Source organism: Mustela nivalis, assembly GCF_964662115.1.
Source record: "Mustela nivalis genome assembly, chromosome: 11".
NCBI lineage: Eukaryota > Metazoa > Chordata > Mammalia > Carnivora > Mustelidae > Mustela > Mustela nivalis.
The window spans coordinates 113,728,462-113,748,160 of NC_139030.1; the positions used below are offsets into that span (position 1 = coordinate 113,728,462).

Genomic DNA, 19,699 nt, shown 5'->3' on the forward strand with positions numbered 1-19,699 from the left:
TCACAAGGCCAGAATTTTTACAATAACTACAAGTCTTTCAATATAAATATAGGGGGTTTTAGAATCGGTAAAAAAGATAGTGGGTTTTGAGTTGCTTCCAGAGCTGCATTTCTATTCTTGTAAAGACTCAATTTCTAAGACAAGGACAGTTGTTTTTAAGTCCTCAAAGACCTGGATCATGACCTGAATAACAGCAAGGGGCAAATCCATCCATCCAACTACATTTTCTTTGATTTAGACCATTGTCTTTGGAATGTTCACTGCCCCCTCCCACTCTGAATTTATTTAACCTAAGGGAGAAGGTATTTTAAGAATTCCTATCAGGCTCTGAATACCAACTTCCAAATTGGTCAACTTTTGGCCATAGAGCTACTTTAGAAAAATATTTCAATATCTTGTCAGGTTTTAGCAGGGACAAATGCCAAATATTTCTGGCAGTACCGAACAACCTCAAGGTTGCCTTGGGAGAGGCATCAAAGGCATACAAAAGATATTACCTTTCCAACATCCAAAACTGTTCCTAAAGATAGGTAAAAGAAAGACTGGTGGCGGGGGTGGAGGAAAGAAAAAAAAGAGAGAGAGAGAGAGACTGAGATGATTCCTCCAAGACCTAGCAATAGTTTGCGGAACCCCACTGCTACTGCAGTGCCAGCCACACTTCTGCCCAACCATATCCAGCAGCAAATGGGATGCAATGAACATTCCTGCCTGATGATCTTCTGGGGCTCCCAACCTGATGGCTACCGAGCCACGTTCTCAGGACACAAAATAAGGCAATCAATAAGGCAATAGCTGTCTCTGGGAGAGAAAGGACTGACAACCAATGGGTATAGATTTGGAAAGGAAGAGACAATGTGAAGTTTTACCTTCATCTCTGAATTGGACACTACAGACAGAGAGCTGGGAGAGCTGATTCTAGTAAGAATTCTCACTCTTTGCTGGATCCAGCTTTCCCAGGATCCCGTCTTCAGACTCTGGAGCAAGTGGAATTTAACATACAAAATACACCTACCAAAATTTGGCAAATTTTTCTATTAATTTCAGTTTATCCTTGGGTATTTAAAGAAATAACTGGTAGTTTCCCTCAGAGTGGCATCAGGCGTGCAAGGGACTCACAGGGGCCCTCCTTCGAAGACAGATCGGGGCGCAACTATAAAGCCACTGACTTGGCAGACTTTCGTGTATAGTCTCTAGCCTCTTGCAAGTGGAAAGACAATTCAGATTAGTAGACTGTAAGGACTGAGGCAAAGAAGGATAGAGGGGTGTAATCGGAGACATGTCAGTCTCACAATTTTTTCCTTTAGGTACCTGTTGTGTCCTTCTCATTAACCCTTCACAATGAGACTTGCAATGAAGCTATTTTGGAATCTTGAAGCTTTTTGCAGTCTCTGCCTGCCAATTAAAATAAGTATCCCATTCTGTTTGTTTGATTTGGAAACCTTTACCTTAAAGAGCTCTTCCTAAGTCAATGATCGTGTCTAATTGGAATATTCCCTATAATTACCATTATAATTCTAGGTGGTCTTAGCAAGATTTTTCCACTTTTGTAGGTATCTATAGCTTCCAGGATTATAGTTCTCAGACATAAAATAAGCAGGTGTGCTGGAAGGTGGAACATTGAATTGAATGTTCCATTCAATTCTTTGAAATTTGAGGACCCTCTTTCTTCAGGTAAGCCTTGTGTCTCAGAGCCCAATGAACACCTAAGGGAGATGTGCTTCTGAGCTGGACATTTGTGGTACTTTACAGCATATCTTGTTGCACTGAAAGTTTTGAGTTTGGGGGGATATCTAACCTATACCCATAATCAATGTGTCCTACCACGGCAGTCACAGAGTTAGGTGGCCAGCCCTCTGTCAGTATGTCAGTGCTAAACCAGTGCCCACCAGTTTTTCAGCTTTAGCTTCTAAGATTCCCACTAACAGTAGATCTGTTATGCCTTCAAGAGATTTCTTTATAGTGACAGATACCCTAATGGCTTTTTATAGTCGGACTTTTCCCTACTTAGGTTTTGATGAGACATTGGTCAAAAAAGTCCGAATTTCTTAATTTATTTCCCTAAGTAAGTCCCCTAGTCTCAATTATGCTGTGGACTTACCTCAAGGCTTTGTGATTCCCCAACAGCTGCCATCTTGCTTTTTTTTGACTGAAGCATAGGTGTTACTTTCCCTTAAAATAATCCTGCTAGATTCAACCAGACTTACTGGTTCTGGCTGTCTGAGGAACTGTGTGCAGTTCCTCAGAACTGGCAGGACCTCCCAAAGTCATTTACCTTATAGATGAGGCTGGCTACAAACCCAAATGTTGTGGCCCACTAAATCTCACCATGAAAATCTGGTTTTCTCACACCTCAGCTTCATCCTGTGAAAATTCTGGAGTCTCACACTACAATTTCCCATCCAGACATATTAGAAAAAACAAACTTGAAGAGCTCAAAATGCAAAATAAGCAGAGTTTAATCTGTGAACAGCTTACCAGAGATTCTGGAGAGTGCTCAAGAGGCTGTAAACAAAGAGGCTCTGTGGCTATCTTCACCTGCTCCTAGGAACCATCTTCAGAATCTTCAGCAGCTGACTTCAGGTCCGATCTCATCACCAAGACTACCAAAAGACAAAACAAAAACAATTTAGTAACAAGTTTAATATTGTTCTTTCAAGGGAAAAATAATATATGGATTGGGAAAGTACAGTGTCTCACAAGCAGTAGATCACTGTTCCCCCAAAGTTGACTTCTATAAAATTATAGCATACTGTAATTTTATAAGTTCTGGAACAGATGTTTGGGATGTCTGGGTGGCTCAGTTGGAAAAGAAAGAAAGAACAGATTTTGAGAGAGAATGGTGTTGTTTACATATTGTTAATAATTTCAAAAACCTGACCTTAAATAACAAGAATGTATAATGTATAATGAATGTATAAACATAGAACATAGATGTGTCAGCCATAATGTATATAATAGGAAGAGTGAGGAGATAAGAGGTGTTCCTTGTTCCGAAATGGTAAGATTTGGACAAGTGAGCAAGAGAGAGAAATCAGAAAGGACACAACTGGAATTTAAACACTGATGAGTCTCTGAGGATGTGCCTAATGACCTGAACTCTAGGCTAAGCTCTGATAGTTAATTGGAACAATAGAAGTGCTTATGCACAGATCTCTTCCACATGTGGTCATAAGAATCCAGAGCAGACAATGGGTTGGGCCTCTGCCTTTGGCTTGGTTCGTGATCTCAGGGTACCTGGGGTCGAGCCCCGCATCAGGCTCCCTGCTCAGTGGGGAGCCCACGTGCCCCTCTCTCTCTGCCTGCTGCTCTGCCTGCTTGTGATCTGTCTGTCAAATAAATAAATAAAATCTTAAAAAAAAAAAGAACTGAGCAGAAAGAATTGTGACCTAGCATCCCAAATTGCTCAAGAGATTACATTTCATAGCAAACCACCACTTACACCCAAATTCCTATATAGTAGAATTTAAAAGCTTAGGTAAATATAAAACTAAAAGGGTTTTCCTTTCAGGGTAGCAAGGAAACCATGCCTGTAATATCCTGCTTCTCCCTCCACCCAAGAAGCACGTAGTGGCTGAGAGGATTCAAGGGCAGCAGATCTGACGTCAGGGTGAGGAAGACGAAGTGTCCCACAGAGTCATTTGTTAGTTCGTTGCAGAGTCTGAGAAGGAGGAGGAAAACAGAAAGTACAGCTCAGAGGCTAGGAAGCAGAGCTTTTTTTTTTCTTTTTGGCAATTTTATAATTCTAAAGACAAAAATCAGATCCCAGGGTCAACCAAAGACAGAGGAATCTCATTACAGACACAGAGTATTTAGTTTGTATTCCCAAAGGGATATACTCCAGGAGTAAATGTGAGAAATGAACTGGTCCTTACATGGATTCAAGACCAACTCTGAATCAGCTAAAAGTCTAATTGGATTAGCTGCATTGGATTAGAAGGAAAAGAAAAATCCTCTCTAGAGAAAGATAATGTAATCCAGAAACATAATGTTACATCTAACATTTTTCATATATAGAGTATGACACTCAATAGACAGGAGGAAGCATGGGAAAAAAAGAACAAGAATTAACTGAAAATGAAATGAAAAAAAAAATTCAGCTAGTAGAAATAGACCCACCAGAGATCCAGATATTAGAATTTGGAGAAAATAATTTTCAAACAACAGAGATTAATATGCACAGATATTAAATGACAATACTGTGGATTTTAGCCAAGAACTAAAACTATGTAAACTAATCAAATAATTTTATAATTCAAAAGTGAAAATAATCAAAATACTTAGGTTTTCTAAAAGATGACACAGTTCTAAAGGGAGAAGCAGTGAATTGGAAGGTGATTAAGAAAAAACATCCAATCTGAAGTACAAAGAGATAAAAGAATGGAAGATAAGAGGAATGTGTAAAGATATAGAAGTCACAGTGAAGGGTCAGTAACGGGTATCTGGAGTCCATAAAAGAGAGGAGAAGAATGAGATAGAGGCACTATGTGAATAGAATGTGGTCACAAAAATTTAAAAACAGATGAATCCTCCAACGGCACTACAAACCACAGTAAGTCTCATTCAAATTAAACCAGTTCTTGGAACATAATGGTTAAAACATGTGAAAATCAAATACAAAAATAAATGGGAGCAAAAAGGATGTACAAAAGGGAAAGAATAAAAGACAAAAAAAGATGCCTGGATCGCAGAAAACACAGACAAGTTGGGAAATAAAAGTTAGTAATTCTAACAAATATAGCTTGATTATATTGTCTGCTAAGAGAAAATTTGAAAAAAATCATCTTATACACTTTATCAAACACATACTTAAAAGAAATGTTACACAGAGAGCAAGAAGGTGGAAGTTCTATCAGGAAAATAAGAATAAGAATAAAACTGGGACAGCACAACCAGAGAAAGTTTAAACTGGAAATTTTTTGAGTTATACAAATAATAGTTTTCAGCTACCACACCAAAATGTGGGTGCTTTTTTTAGTCACACAGAAACTAAGCCAGTGGTGTAACTTTAATAGAATTTTTTGTAAGAATTAAAGGTAAAAAGAAAAGTAGTAAACACGCATAGGATAATTAGCATTCAGGCACTAAATTCAGGCTGAATTTGAACAGAAAGACTATTGGCGGCATTTGTTTTAAACATTCAACAAGTATTCCTATTTTATCACTTAATATCTTCCTCATAGGTTTCTTGAGGATCAAATGAATTAATACCTGATATATTATTATTATTGTTGGAGTACTGTCCCCTGCAATAGTATTTTCTAGAATAAATATTTCACTCCCATTGTCTTACTCTACTGCAATTAAGGATTTTTTAAAAATTATGGTAAGACTATCTTATTGCAATATAAGTTATTTTCCATGTATCATAAAATGTGATGAGAGCTCAATTTAATTCAGTCTGGAAGCGAATACTGAATGTTTCTTCAAAACAAAATGATTATTAAAATAAGCACTTCAAACCATTAAGGCAGGTATTAGAACCCCCACCTTGCATACGGAGAAATTCAGACAGAGAATTCAGGGGGTTAGTCTAAAATTACACACAAAAAAAAGTAAAGCAGGACCTGGACTAAGTCCAGTGGCCTTTAAGAATAGTCATAAGTAGGAGAGGAGGCAAGATGGCGGAAAAGTAGCAGCTGAGACGACATCAGGTCGCAGGAGATCAGCTAGAGAGTTTATCAGACCATTCCGAACACCTACAAGTCCAACAGGAGATGGAAGAGAAGAAGAATAGCAATTCTAGAAACAGAAAATCGACCACTTTCTGAAAGGTAGGACTGGTGGAGAAGTGAATCCAAAGCAACTGGAAGATAGACCGTGGGGGGGGGGGGGCAGCTCCCGGCAAACGGCGGAGCAACGGAGCACAAAATCAGGACTTTTAAGTCTGCTCCATGGAGGGACATTGCTCCAGAGACTAAACCGGGGTGAAGCCCAAGCACGGTCAGCATGACCCCAGGTCCCACAGGGTCACAGAAGGATCAGGGGTGTCTGAGTGTTGCAGAGCTCGCAGGTATTAGACCAGGGAAGCTGGCTACAGAGACAGAGCCGAGAAGTGAGCTCTCAGCTCAGGGTTACCTTAAACCGGTCGCAGCCTAGGTGAGCTCAGAGCATGGCCAGAGGCCAGGGAGATGGGAGTAATTGGGCACTATTCTCTGAGGGCGCACTGAGGAGTGGGGCCCCGAGCTCTCGGCTCCTCCGGGCCAGAGACTGGGAGACCACCATCTTCATTCCCATCCTCTGGAACTCTACGGAAAGCCTTCAGGGGACAAAAGTTCCTGAAAGTGAACCTGAGCAGATTACTTAATCCGGCCCCTGCTAAGGGCAGTGCAATTCTGCCTTGGGCAAAGGCACTTGAGAATCACTACAACAGGCCCCTCCCCCAGAAGATCAACAATAAATCCAGCCAAAACCAAGTTCATTTACCAAGGAGAGCAGCGGAATTCCAGAGGAGGAGAAAGCAAAGCAGGGAACTCATGGCTTTCTCCCCATGATTCTTTAGTCTTGCAGTTAATTATTTTTTTAATTTTATTTTCTTTCTGCTTAATTTAATTTTACCCTTTCCTCGTTTAACATTTTTTAACTAGTTTATATTAACAATACCTTTCATAAAAAATAATAATAATCATTTTTGAACCTTCATTCTTATAGTCACATTTTATCCTTCATTGTATGTAACTTTTTTTTTTGTTTACACATAGGGTTTTTTTCTTCTAAAAAATTTGGGGTACAACTTCTTCTAATAGATCAAAACATACCCTAAATTTAAATCTTGTTCTATTCTCCAGCCTGAGCAAATTCGCTCCACTTTCTTTTTCTTTATTCTCCCAACCAACTAACTTTATCAACTCCTTTTTTAGAAATTATAAAAAAAATTTTTTTTTCATCTTTATAGGCATATCCCATCCCTTCATTGTGTTTACTCTTATATAAGTTTTTCATTCTTTAAAGATTTGGGAGGTAGTTTCTTCTAAGAGACCAAAATACTCCCCAAATTAAGTGGGTGACCCTGTTCTAGTCACCAGTCTAATACATATGTATATTTTTTCTTTTATATATTTTTTCTTTATTTGTTTTCTTTTCTTATTTTTTTTTTCTGAATTTCTTTTTATCCCCTTTCTCCCCTCCACGATGTGGGGTCTCTTCTGGTTTGGTTAAAGCACATTTTCCTAGGGTCTTTGCCACCCTTTTAGTATTTTATTTGCTCCTTCATATACTCTTATCTGGACAAAGTGACAAGGCAGAAAAACTCACCACAAAAAAAAAAAAAGAACAAGAGTCAGTACTGAAGGCTAGGGACCTAATCAATACAGACATTGGTAATATGTCAGACCTAGAGTTCAGAATGATGATTCTTAAGGTTCTAGCTGGGCTCGATAAAGGCATGGGAGATATTAGAGAAACCATCTCTGGAGATATAAAACCCCTTTTCTGGAGAAATAAAAGAACTAAAATCTAACCAAGTTGAAATAAAAAAAGCTAATAATGAGGTTAAATTAAAAATGGAGTCTCTTATTGCTAGGATAAATAAGGCAAAAGAAAGAATTAGTGATATAGAAGACAAAATGACAGAGAATAAAGAAGTTGAGCAAAAGAGGGACAAACAAACACTGGACCACGAGGGGAGAATTCAAGAGATAAGTGACACCATAAGACGAAACAACATTGGAATAATTGGGATTCCAGAAGAAGAAGAAAGAGAGAGGGGGGCAGAAGGTATATTGGAGAGAATTATTGGAGAGAATTTCCCTAATATGGCAAAGGGAACAAGCATCAAAATCCAGGAGGTGCAGAGAACCCCCCTCAAAATCAATAAGAGTAGGTTCACATCCCGTCACCTAATAGTAAAATTTACAAGGCTTAGGGACAAAGAGAAAATCCTGAAAGCAGCCCGAGAAAAGAAGTCTGTAACATACAATGGTAAAGATGTTAGATTGTCAGCAAACTTATCCACAGAGACCTGGCAAGCCAGAAAGAACTGGCATGATATATTAAGAGCACTAAACGCGAAAAACATGCAGCCAAGAATACTATTCAGCTAGGCTATCATTGAAAATAAAGAGATTAAAAGCTTCCAGGACAAACAAAAACTGAAAGAATTTTCAAACACTAAACCAGCTCTACAGGAAATATTGAAAGGGGTCCTGTAAGCAAAGAAAGAGCCTAAAAGTAGTAGATCTGAAAGGAGCAGAGTCAATATACATTAACAGTCACCTTACAGACAATACAATGGCACTAAATTCATATCTCTCAATAGTTACCCTGAATGTTAATGGGCTAAATGCCCCAATCAAAAGACACAGGGTATCAGAATGGATAAAAAAAAAACCAAAACCCATCAATATGTTGCCTACAATAAACTCATTTTAGACTAGAAGACACCTCCAGATTTAAAGTGAGGGAGTGGAAAACAATTTACCATGCTAATGGACATCAAAAGAAAGCTGGGGGGGGGGTGCAATCCTTCCATCAGATAAATTAGATTTTAAGTGAAAGACTATAATAAGAGATGAGGAAGGACACTATATCATACTCAAAGGGTCTGTTCAACAAGAAGATCTAATAATTTTAAATATATATGCCCTTAATGTGGGAGCAGCCAACTATATAAACCAATTAATAACAAAACCAAAGAAGAAACACACAAACAATAATACAATAATAGTAGGGGACTTTAACACTCCCCTCACTGAAATGGACAGATCATCCAAGCAAAAGATCAACAGGGAAATAAAGGCCTTAAATGACACACTGGACCAGATGGACATCACAGATATATTCAGAACATTTCCTCCCAGAGCAACAGAATACACATTCTTCTCTAGAGCACATGGAACATTCTCCAGAATAGATCACATCCTGGGTCATAAATCAGGTCTCAACTGGTAAAAAGATTAGGATCATTCCCTGCATATTTTCAGACCACAATGCTCTGAAGCTAGAACTCAATCACAAGAGGAAATTTGGGAAGAACCCAAATACATGGAGATGAAACAGTATTCTTCTAAAGAATGAATGGGTCAACCAGGAAATTAAGGAAGAATTGAAAAAATTCATTGAAACAAATAATAATGAAAACATAGCAGTTCCAAATCTGTGGGACACAGCAAAAGCAGTCCTGAGAGGAAAATATATAGCGGTACAGGCCTTTTTCAAGAAACAAGAAAGGTCTCAAATATACAACCTAACCCTGCACCTAAAGGAGCTGGAGAAAGAACAACAAGAAAGCCTAAACCCAGCAGGAGAAAAGAAATAATAAAGATCAGTGCAGAAATCAATGAAATAGAAACAAAAAGAAAAAAAAAAAGAACAAATAAACAAAGTAGGAGCTGGTTCTTTGAAAGAATTAATAAGATTGATAACCCCCTGGCCAGACTTATCAAAAAGAAAAAAGAAAGGACCCAAATAAATAAAGTCATAAATGAAAGAGGAGAGATCAGAACCAACACCAAAGAAATACGAACAATTATAACATACCATGAGCAACTCTACGCCAACAAATTTGACAATCTGGAAGAAATGGATGCATTCCTAGAGACATATAAACTACCACAACTGAACCCTGAAGAAATAGAAAACATGAACAGACCCATAACCAGTAAGGAGATTGAAACAGTCATCAGAAATCTCCAAACAAACAAAAGCCCAGGGCCAGATGGCTTCCCAGGGGAATTCTACCAAACATTTAAAGAAGAATTAATTCCTATTCTCCTGAAACTTTTCCAAAATATAGAAATGGAAGGAAAACTTCCAAACTCATTCTATGAGTCCAGCATCACCTTGATCCCAAAACCAGACAAGGATCCCATAAAAAAGAGAATTACACATCAATATCTTTGATGAGCACAGGTACAAAAATTCTCACCAAAATATTAGCCAATAGGATCCAACAGTACATTAAAAGGATTATTCGCCATGCTCAAGTGGGATTTATTCCAGGGCTGCAAGGTTGGTTCAACATCCAGAAATCAATCAATGTGATACAATACATTAATAAAAGAAAGAACAAGAATCATATGATACTCTCAATAGATGCTGAAAAAGCATTTGACAAAATACAGCATCCCTTCCTCATCAAAACTTTTCAATGTGTAGGATAGAGGGCACATACCTCAATATCATCAAAGCCATCTATGAAAAATCCACTGCAAATACCATTCTCAATGGAGGAAAAACTGAAAGCTTTTCCTCTAAGCTCTGGAACTCGGCAGGGATGTCCATTATCACCACTGCTACTCAACATAGTACTAGAAGTCCTAGCGTCAGCAATCAGACAACAAAAAGAAATTAAAGGCATCCAAATTGGCAAAGAAGAAGTCAAACTATCACTCTTTGAAGATAATATGATACTATATGTGGAAAACCTAAAAGACTCCGCTCCAAATCTGCTAGAACTTGTACAGGAATTCAGTAAAGTGTCAGGACATAAAATCAATGCATAGAAATCAGTTGCATTTTTTTTTTCCAACAAAACAAGACAGAAGAAAGAGAAATTAAGGAGTCAATCCCATTTACAAATGCACCCAAAACTATAAGATACCTAGGAATAAACCTAACCAAAAAGGCTAAGAATCTATACTCAGGAAACTATAAAGTACTCATGAAAGAAATTGAGGAAGACACAAAGAAATGGAAAAATGTTCCATGCTCCTGGAGTGGAAGAACAAATACTGTGAAAATGTCTATGCTACCTAAAGCAATCTACACATTTAATGCAATCCCTATCAAAATCCCACCCATTTTTTTCAAAGAAATGTAACAAATAATCCTAAAATTTATATGGAACCAGAAAAGACCTCAAATAGCCAAAGGAATATTGAAAAAGAAAGCCAAAGTTGGTGGCATCACAATTCCGGACTTCAAGCTCTTTTACAGAGCTGTCATCATCAAGACAGCATGTTATTGGCACAAAAACAGACACATTAGATCAATGGAACAGAATAGTGAGCCCAGAAATAGACTCTCAACTCTATGGTCAACTAATCCTTGACAAAGCAGGAAAGACTGCCCAATGGAAAAAAGACAGCCTCTTCAATAAATGGTGTTGGGAAAATTGGACAGCCACATGCAGAAAACTGAAATTGGACCATTTCCTTACACCACACACAAAAATAGACTCAAATGGATGAAGGACCTCAATGTGCGAAAAGAATCCATCAAAATCTTTGAGGAGAACACAGGCAGCAACCTCTTCGACCTCAGCCACAACAACTTCTTCCAAAGGCAAGGGAAGCAAGGGCAAGATTGAACTATTGGGATTTCCTCAAGATCAAAAGCTTTTGCACAGCAAAGGAAACATTAACAAAACCAAATCATAACTGACAGAATGGGAGAAGATATTTGCAAACGACATATCAGATATAGGGCTAGTATCCAAAATCTATAAAGAACTTATCAAACTCAACACCCAAAGAACAAATGATTCAATTAAGAAATGGGCAGAGGACATGAACAGACATTTCTGCAAAGAAGACACCCAGATGGCCAACAGACACATGAAAAAGTGCTCCTCATCACTAGGCATCAGGGAAATACAAATCAAAACCACAATGAGATACCACCTCACACCAGTCAGAATGGCTAAAATTAACAAGTCAGGAAATGACAGATGCTGGTGAGGATGCGGAGAAAGGGGAACCCTCCTACACTGTTGGTAGGAATGCAAGCTGGTGCAGCCACTCTGGAAAACAGCTTGGAGGGTCCTCAAAAAGTTGAAAATAGAGGTACTCTATGACCCAGCAATTGCACTACTGGGTATTTACCCTAAAGATACAAACATAGTGATCCGAAGGGGCACGTGCACCCGAATGTTTATAGCAGCAATGTCCACAATAGCCAAACTATGGAAAGAACCTAGATGTCCATCAAGAGATGAATGGATCAAGAAGATGTGGTATATATACACAATGGAATACTATGCAGCCATCAAAAGAAATGAAATCTTGCCATTTGCAACAACATGGATGGAACTAGAGGGTATTATGCTTAGTGAAATAAGTCAATCAGAGAAAGGCAACTATCATATGATCTCCATGATATGAGGAAGTGGAGATGCAACATGAGGGGGTTGGGGGGTAGGAGAAGAATCAATGAAACAAGATGGGATTGGGAGGGAGACAAACCATAAGTGACTCTTAATCTCACAAAACAAACTGAGAGTTGCTGGGGGGAGGGGGATTGGGAGAGGGTGGTGGGGTTATGGACATTGGGGAGGGTATGTGCTATGGTGAGTGCTGTGAAGTGTGTAGACAGCTAGACTAACCAATTTGATTCCGTGTGCTCTGTTTCCCAAACAAACCCACCCCTGGGGCTAGTGGCGGGATCCTAGGATCTCTGACAACCCTAATTGTTTCATGATGAACTTGGCAGCAGAAGCAGTATAATCAGGCCTTCATTTTAGTTGTCTTCCAAATCTTGCCTGCAAGGATGTCATTGGTCAAAGGTAAATTGTATAGGACCCTACTTACAAAGGCTTATGAGAAATGGAGTTTTTACATTTCCAGCTTCTTGGTTACAGGAAGCACATTCGTGAAAGACTGAACTAGATGTTGAGTATTAAGCAACTTCTGCTGCAATTTTCTCTCCGTGGCGCCCATAACACACACCATGAACGTGCTTCCAGAGACTGCTCCTTCACCAAGCACCTGCATTCTTCAGTTTCTACATTTGCTTATGTTCCTTCTAAGCATGTGTGTATTCATCTACTGGATTCCAATTCTTTGAGGACAGGACACTGTATCCTTGGTGGCTTTCAGAATGTAAACATTGCTTCACTATGAGACTTTGTATACCCACAAAAAGAGCTATTTAATGAACATATGTTGAATGAATGGATATGAACATATTTAGGACTTTGGAAGCAAAGAATAGGTCCCTTCAGCAAGATAAATGATCATGATTTTTAGAAGGGAAAATTGTACCCAAGACTTTGACAACTCAGATGGAAAAATAATAGATTAAGGATTATAGAACAACTAAGAATAAAGAAAATTCACACATAGAAAACAGGTTTATCTATACAAAATTATTCTAGAATTAATCCTTTATGTTAAAAATTATTTCTGAAAAAAATTACTTCTGATTTTTGCTTTATTCAACAATAATAAAAAATATGATATTAAAAAGAATCCTTTTATGGGATTTTAAGAATTAATAAAGAATTAAAATAGATTTACAAGATGAATACGTTCTGGAAAATAACTTACAGCATGGTGGCCACAGTTAATTTTATTGTATTATATTGACATTTGCTAAGAGAACAGACCTTAAGTGCTCTCACCATGCCAAAATAAAATAATGAGAACCATGGAAGGTGGTGGATATGTTAATTAACTTGAGTGTGGTAATCATTTTACAATGTATGTGTGTATATCAAGCCATCACATTGTACATCTTAAATATACACAATTTTTGTCAATTTTATCTCAATAAACCTGGGGGGAAATTGGAAGGTATAAATTAATACCTGATGTGATTGAGGATCCTGTGATGGTTTCCAAAGGGAAGAAGATGCAACTACCCTCATTACATTTACCACCTGAAAAAGCACAGAGACAACTTTGGTGGTGTTGCACAGAAAGTAGGTGGTGTAATTTGCTGCACAGAGTATCACTGATTAGCAGAGTGTGGTATTTTGATTTGTAGGTGCAAAGAGTGTAATTTAAATATGCTTTTAATATGAACTCTAGAATATCATGTGAGACACACTGGTTGTCATGGACACCATTATTTACTTTTCTTTATAAACAACCCAGCCCAGTGCTTCTACTGTGATTTACAGACCACCTCTCAGATTACTCATTCTTTAATCTGAACTCTTAGGAATATAAAATTTTCAAATGCTGTAGTTGTTATATTTTCAGCAATAAACAGCTGGAGAGTGCGAAAGACTTCTGAGTTGAACTTTTTTCTTAATCCAGCCTGCTAATATATAATTTTGGATAACTTTTTTAAAAACTCCACGAGGGCACCTTGTGAAAATGTGTAATGATAATTACACAAAATACTATTTTACTTCTGTAAGCATCTCAATGATTCTTCTCACTGATTTAATGTAGCACTGCATTGTTCTTTGCCTGTTATTAAAGAGACACTTTTGGTTATTACTCATTCAATTTTTTTTTTTTAAGATTTTATTTATTTATTTGACAGAGAGATCACAAATAGGCAAAGAGGCAGGCAGAGAGGGAGAGGAGGAAGCAGGCTCCCCGCTGAGCAGAGAGCCCAATGCGGGGCTTGATCCCAGGACCCAGAGATCATGACCTGAGCGGAAGGCAGCAGCTTAACCCACTGAGCCAGTTAATTGAAAATCAATTGTTAATTGAAGTGGAAAATCTTCAAATTAACAGCTGCTATATATTAACTTACTCGTGTAATCTTTTTTCATCATAGTCCTTATTGTGATTCTCGTAGCCATGACTCATGTTGCTGGCTTTTATTCATGCACGTCTGTGGCACAATCTACTATTAGTCACCAATGCTTTTCTTCCTTCGTTCTATAAGAACCAACTCATAATCAGCTAAACAGAAAGAAGACATTCCTTAGCCTGTCTTGGAGGTATGGCATGTGATTAACTTCTGACTAGCAGGACGCAAAAGGAAATGGTGTGGGCTCCATCAAGTCACACTCCTAAGAGAAGGGCCCTTTTCCTCTGACTGGAATATGGTCCTGCTGGTGAGGCATCATGGCCGCAGCAGTGAAGGCGACACTTCGTGCTGCTGGGCCCATGTGTTGGAGCTGACTGTTAAATTTTCAGGAATTTTCCAAGTGGTTACGCCACTGATAGCTTAAAGTCAGCAAATATAACCAGCGAGTACCACCATAACCAGCAGGTACCACAAACCAGGGAGACTCCTTCCCCAGGGAACCAGTGTACTGCACGCCTCTCACAAAACGCAAGGGGCCGGGAGAGCAAGGAGACAGAAGCATCGGAGCCCTCGTGCAATCATGGGACCAGATCTGGACCCCGTACGCCCACACTCTCACATGAGTGAGAAATAAATTCTAAATTGTTTAAGCTACTGCTACCAGCATATTTGTCACAGATGCTGAACATACCACATAACCAAAAGGACAACGATGCCACTAATTATAGAAAAACGCTGCCGTTCTGAGCGCCCAAAGGGTCTGTCAAAGCTGCGCATGCTTCACACTTGAAAATCAGTCTTATATGTAAATTACTGATCAATAAATACATAATTTCAAATATTTAATATCTGAAAACTTAAAATAAAAGACTATATTAAGTATATATAGGTCTTTCACAAAAGCCAAAAGCGTGTGGGAAGAAACAGTTGCAAATCCATTTCCCATTGAGGTTGATATCATTGATGTGATTTAGCAAGAAAAGTCCTCGCAGAAGGAAACACAAGGGGCTTGTGCAATCCTTATCCACTCCACAAAGATGGGACAGGATCTGCTACAATGAAAGAAAAATTTCGCCAGCACCACATTTACAAGAAGAGTGCTTCCATGAGCCTTTCACAAGAGTGACTGATCATTTGTTTTCAAAATCAACCAATATTTTAAATAAATTTTATGCAAATGATGCATTCTAAGAAACTCATCTAAAAATGTAGCTTTCCAGAAGTCTAATTTGATAGAAATATACAACTCAACATGAAATACACATATGTATTATTTTATAATGCCTCCATTCTTAACAAAACCTGGATTTTCTAATTCAATAACCTATTTTTCCCCAAATGACTTAAATGAATATGGGGTGTTTTTCTAAATGAAATCTTTATCAAAATAGGATCTGTGTTTTGAGACTAAAATACTATTAATCTTGTGCCTTAGATAATTTCAGAAGTGGAGTGACAGTGCATCTGACACACTTATCCATCAGAGTACGTGTTTAAAATCGCATAAATATTTTACATCATCATGAAAGTGTTTCATTTTTATCCACCTAGAAAATGTTAAATTTTATTTAAAATGTAACTTTATAAACTTTAGTTTACTAAAGTAGATTTTATGAGAAAATCAGTTTACTGGACTAAATAAGTTTATTCATAATATTCCTTTTTGTTTGTTTGAGGTAACCAACAGTGAGATTGGTGCAAATTTTGGTTTGGTTCTGGTTTGCTTTATAAATTATAATGGGCTTCCTAGGTAGTCTCAACAAGATCACAGTGCAGTTAATTCTTCTAAAACCAAAGATAAAAATAACCTGTCAAACAAACAAAAACTTTGTCATTTACTTCTAAGAGCCACACTTTCCCGAATGTAGCTTTCACTTAGGAATAAGAAAGCGGTTTAGACACTGTAATGCAGTGAAGGGCCTGTTGAGATGGAATTACAGTCATTCTCTGAAAAGTTTCCTGTCAGCATTACAAAAAGACTGGCAAATATTATCCAATTATCCTATATCATTGCTGAAAGGTCCGTGGCACTTAGGGCTCTAAGTATAGGGCATTTTCAGCCTCCAGGAAGCGTCAGAGCCTGGGGAGTGTGAAGCGGTGCTTGTGCGAAGGTGTGCCTGGAATTGGTGTTAGAGCATGATCTCAGGAAAAAGGGTGCTGGTGGCTGGTAGCGGAAACAGGAATAAGATGTTGGTCACAACTGCAGGGCTCACTGGCCCAAGAAGTTAGTATATTGGAGATAACAGAAGCCAGGGCTCCCACTGTCAGAAGAGTTCCAAAAATGAAAAGGAAAAACAAAACAAAACAAAAAACTAGCATGAGTCCTGGGATGTTGAATCAGTATTAGTGTTGGCATAGAATTCATACTGATGTGAATTCACAGTGTTGGGTGGATGATAGATAGGGAGACACAACTAAACGTGTGTGTGTGTGTGTGTGTGTGTTAGTCTCTCGTCTGTAACATGTGTTGAATATACACATTTGTACACAGACTTACAAACGCACATATGGAACTTATAAAAATATATAAATTATCTCCTTGAGGTATCCTTGTAGAGGGCTTGAGGAGCAGCAATATCCCAACAGTCACAAGCTCACTTGACATCTAATCTTGATTTTTAAATATTTTTTCTAAAAAAAGAGAAAACCCAAACACAAGGGAATGTTATTCAAATGGTGAATTCCAGGTTTGAGACTGAGATAGCACAAGTGAGCCTTTACTCCAGGTGACAGTAGGACAGTGCTCAAAAGAAGACGGGGTCATGCCAAAGGGTGCAGAAACCATGCGAGGGGGCTCGACCGGTCAGATCCAAGAACGCTTGAATACCAAAGTTAACAGTGGCACTCAAAGGTCATACACTTCATTAAATAAAAGATAAATCCATGACTCCCTACTTTAATTAATTTAATTAAAGTGAAAAGATAAAACTTATTATTATTATTATTGTTTTTTTAACATAACAGTGTCAATCAATAAATGCAGAAGGAATGGAAGATTTAAAAATCATCAGGAACAAGCGTCATAATTAACTCGGCTAGGAAGCGTCAGTGGACACTAAAACAAGTTTGTCAGGAAAACTTTATCAGGAATGGAGGCTTATATGTTCTGAAAGCCCCTCCCATATAAAGTAGCTATAAATTACAAAGGGAAAAAAATACAGGGGAAACCCGAGAAATACCAGTTTAATCAAGTGATGAAATCAGTTAACGAACCAAATCAGAACTGTGTCCCGCCTGAGCAGAAAAAGAAGAAACCCTCACGTGTGGGATACTCCTGACAAAAATACACGCCCTGAGTATATAAGGAAAAACTATCCGCTAAGCCGAAGTGCAGAACATTCTACCAAACAAATGGCTTGAATTTTCAAAAACTACATGGTCATGAAGTCAAGGAAACACTAAAGAACGGTGCTAGATTTAAGGTGACTGGAGACACCCACTATGGAAACATGAAACCCTTTAACAGATGGTTTCACTGCAAGGGACATTATTAGGTCATCTGGTGAAAGTTCAATTGAGTCTGAGCATTTGATGGTAATAATGTGTCAGTGTACTCTTATTTGTTTCCTGATTTTGATGGTTGGATTGTGGTTATGTAGGAAAATGTATCTTTTACATAGGAATTACATACCAAATATTCCTGGGTAATAGATCATTGTGTTGGCATATTACTCTCAAACAGATCAGGAAAAAAATATTTTATACCATCCATGTAACTTTTCTGTAAGTTTGATATCATTTTAAGATAAATATAAACTATATTTGAACACATAAATTCTTGAGTTATAAAAATTAAATAAAAATCTGGAAAATCTGTGGCTAAACTGCTGCCAAAATATTCCACAAAGAAAGTTTGTTTCTAGTAACTTCAAATATATATATATTTTTAAATCAAGCCTTCATTTTTTTGTGACAAAATTATGGCTAATACGTGCAGAACAAAGATCTCACATTAGAAGCCCGAATTGTGGTTATTCGTGGTGGTAAGAGAAGGCAAAATTGACTGAAAGGTGGCAAAAGGGTACTTCTCAAATTTGCTATAATCTCCCTCAAAATCCCAACAGCCTTTTCGTGGAACTGGAAAGACCAATACTCAAGTTCTTATGGAATTACAAGGGGTCCGAAAAAAGGCAAAACAATCTTGATTAAGAAAAACAAAGTTGGAGGATTGTATTTCCTAACTTCAAAACTTTCTCCAAAGCTAAGGTAATTAGAACAGTATGGCACTGGCACAGGGGAGACATACAAATGGGTGTAATAGAGTAGAGAGACCAGGAATAAACTCTCACATCAAATCAATTGAATTTTACAAGGGTGAGGTGGCCGTTTAAATGGGGGAAAAGACAGTCTTTTCTATAAATCATCCTGGGAAAACTGCATATGCACATGCAAAGAATGAAGCTGGATCTTTACTTTACACTAAGTGTAAAAATTAACTCAAGATGCACCAAAGACCTAATTTTAGGAGCTAAAATTTTCTTAGAAGAGAACCTTGTGAAAAATCTTCATGACACCGGGTTTGGTAAGGATGGCATGGACATGACACCCAAAAGCACATCATAAAAGAAAACACTCATAAACTATTTCATAAAAATTAAGAACCTGTGTGCATCAGGAATATTATCAAAGAAGTGAAAAAAAAAACCTACAAGAAAAGTATTTGGAAATCTTATGCCTAATAAGTGATTAAGATCCAGAATATATAAAGAACTCCCCAAATTCGGCAACAACAACAACCAAACAGCCCAATTTAAAAATGGGCAAGGGGCTGAAATAGACATTTTTGCAAAGAAAATAAACAAATGGCCAATAATCACATGAAAAGATACTCAACATCGTTACTCATTAGGGAAATGCAAATCAACATCACAATGAAATATCACCTAACACTTGCTAAGATGACTAAAAACGAATAGAATATAACACGTATTAGCAAGGATGTGGAGAAACTGAAGCTTCCACGGAAAACAGTTTGGTGGTTTTCCGAAGGGTCATTCATAGAACTTCCAGATGAACCACCAATTCCATTTTTAGGTATATCTCCAAAAGAACTGAGAGCAGGGATTAGAAAAGATACTTATATGCCAATGTTCATGCGTTATTCACAACAGCCAAAAGATGAGAAAAGTCCAAGTGTCTATCATGGGATAAATGGGTAAATAAAACGGATAAATAAAATGTGGTACATATGTATAATGGAATATTATTTAGCTATAACATGTTAAACTATATACTGTATTATATACTATAACATGTTAAACTATATACTGTATTATATACTATAACATGTTAAACTATATACTGTATTATATACCATAACATGAATGGATCACGA

At 37.7% G+C, this 19,699-nt stretch overlaps 1 long non-coding RNA gene across 2 annotated transcripts in view; it reads right to left on the reverse strand.

The window, feature by feature from the left end:
• LOC309843658 overlaps positions 1-13,868 on the reverse strand; it is a 32,826-nt gene extending 18,958 nt beyond the window's left edge. The window contains exons 1-2 of one of the 2 annotated variants that reach the window (XR_014300271.1): positions 13,463-13,868; positions 2,476-2,600 (exon numbers count right to left, since the gene is read on the reverse strand). This is a non-coding gene — a long non-coding RNA (uncharacterized lncRNA). Of the gene's footprint in view, positions 1-2,475; positions 2,601-6,075; positions 6,220-13,462 lie in introns of those variants that run through there. The other variant, XR_014300272.1, reaches the window with a different exon arrangement.
• Between the last annotated feature and the right edge of the window lie 5,831 nt (positions 13,869-19,699).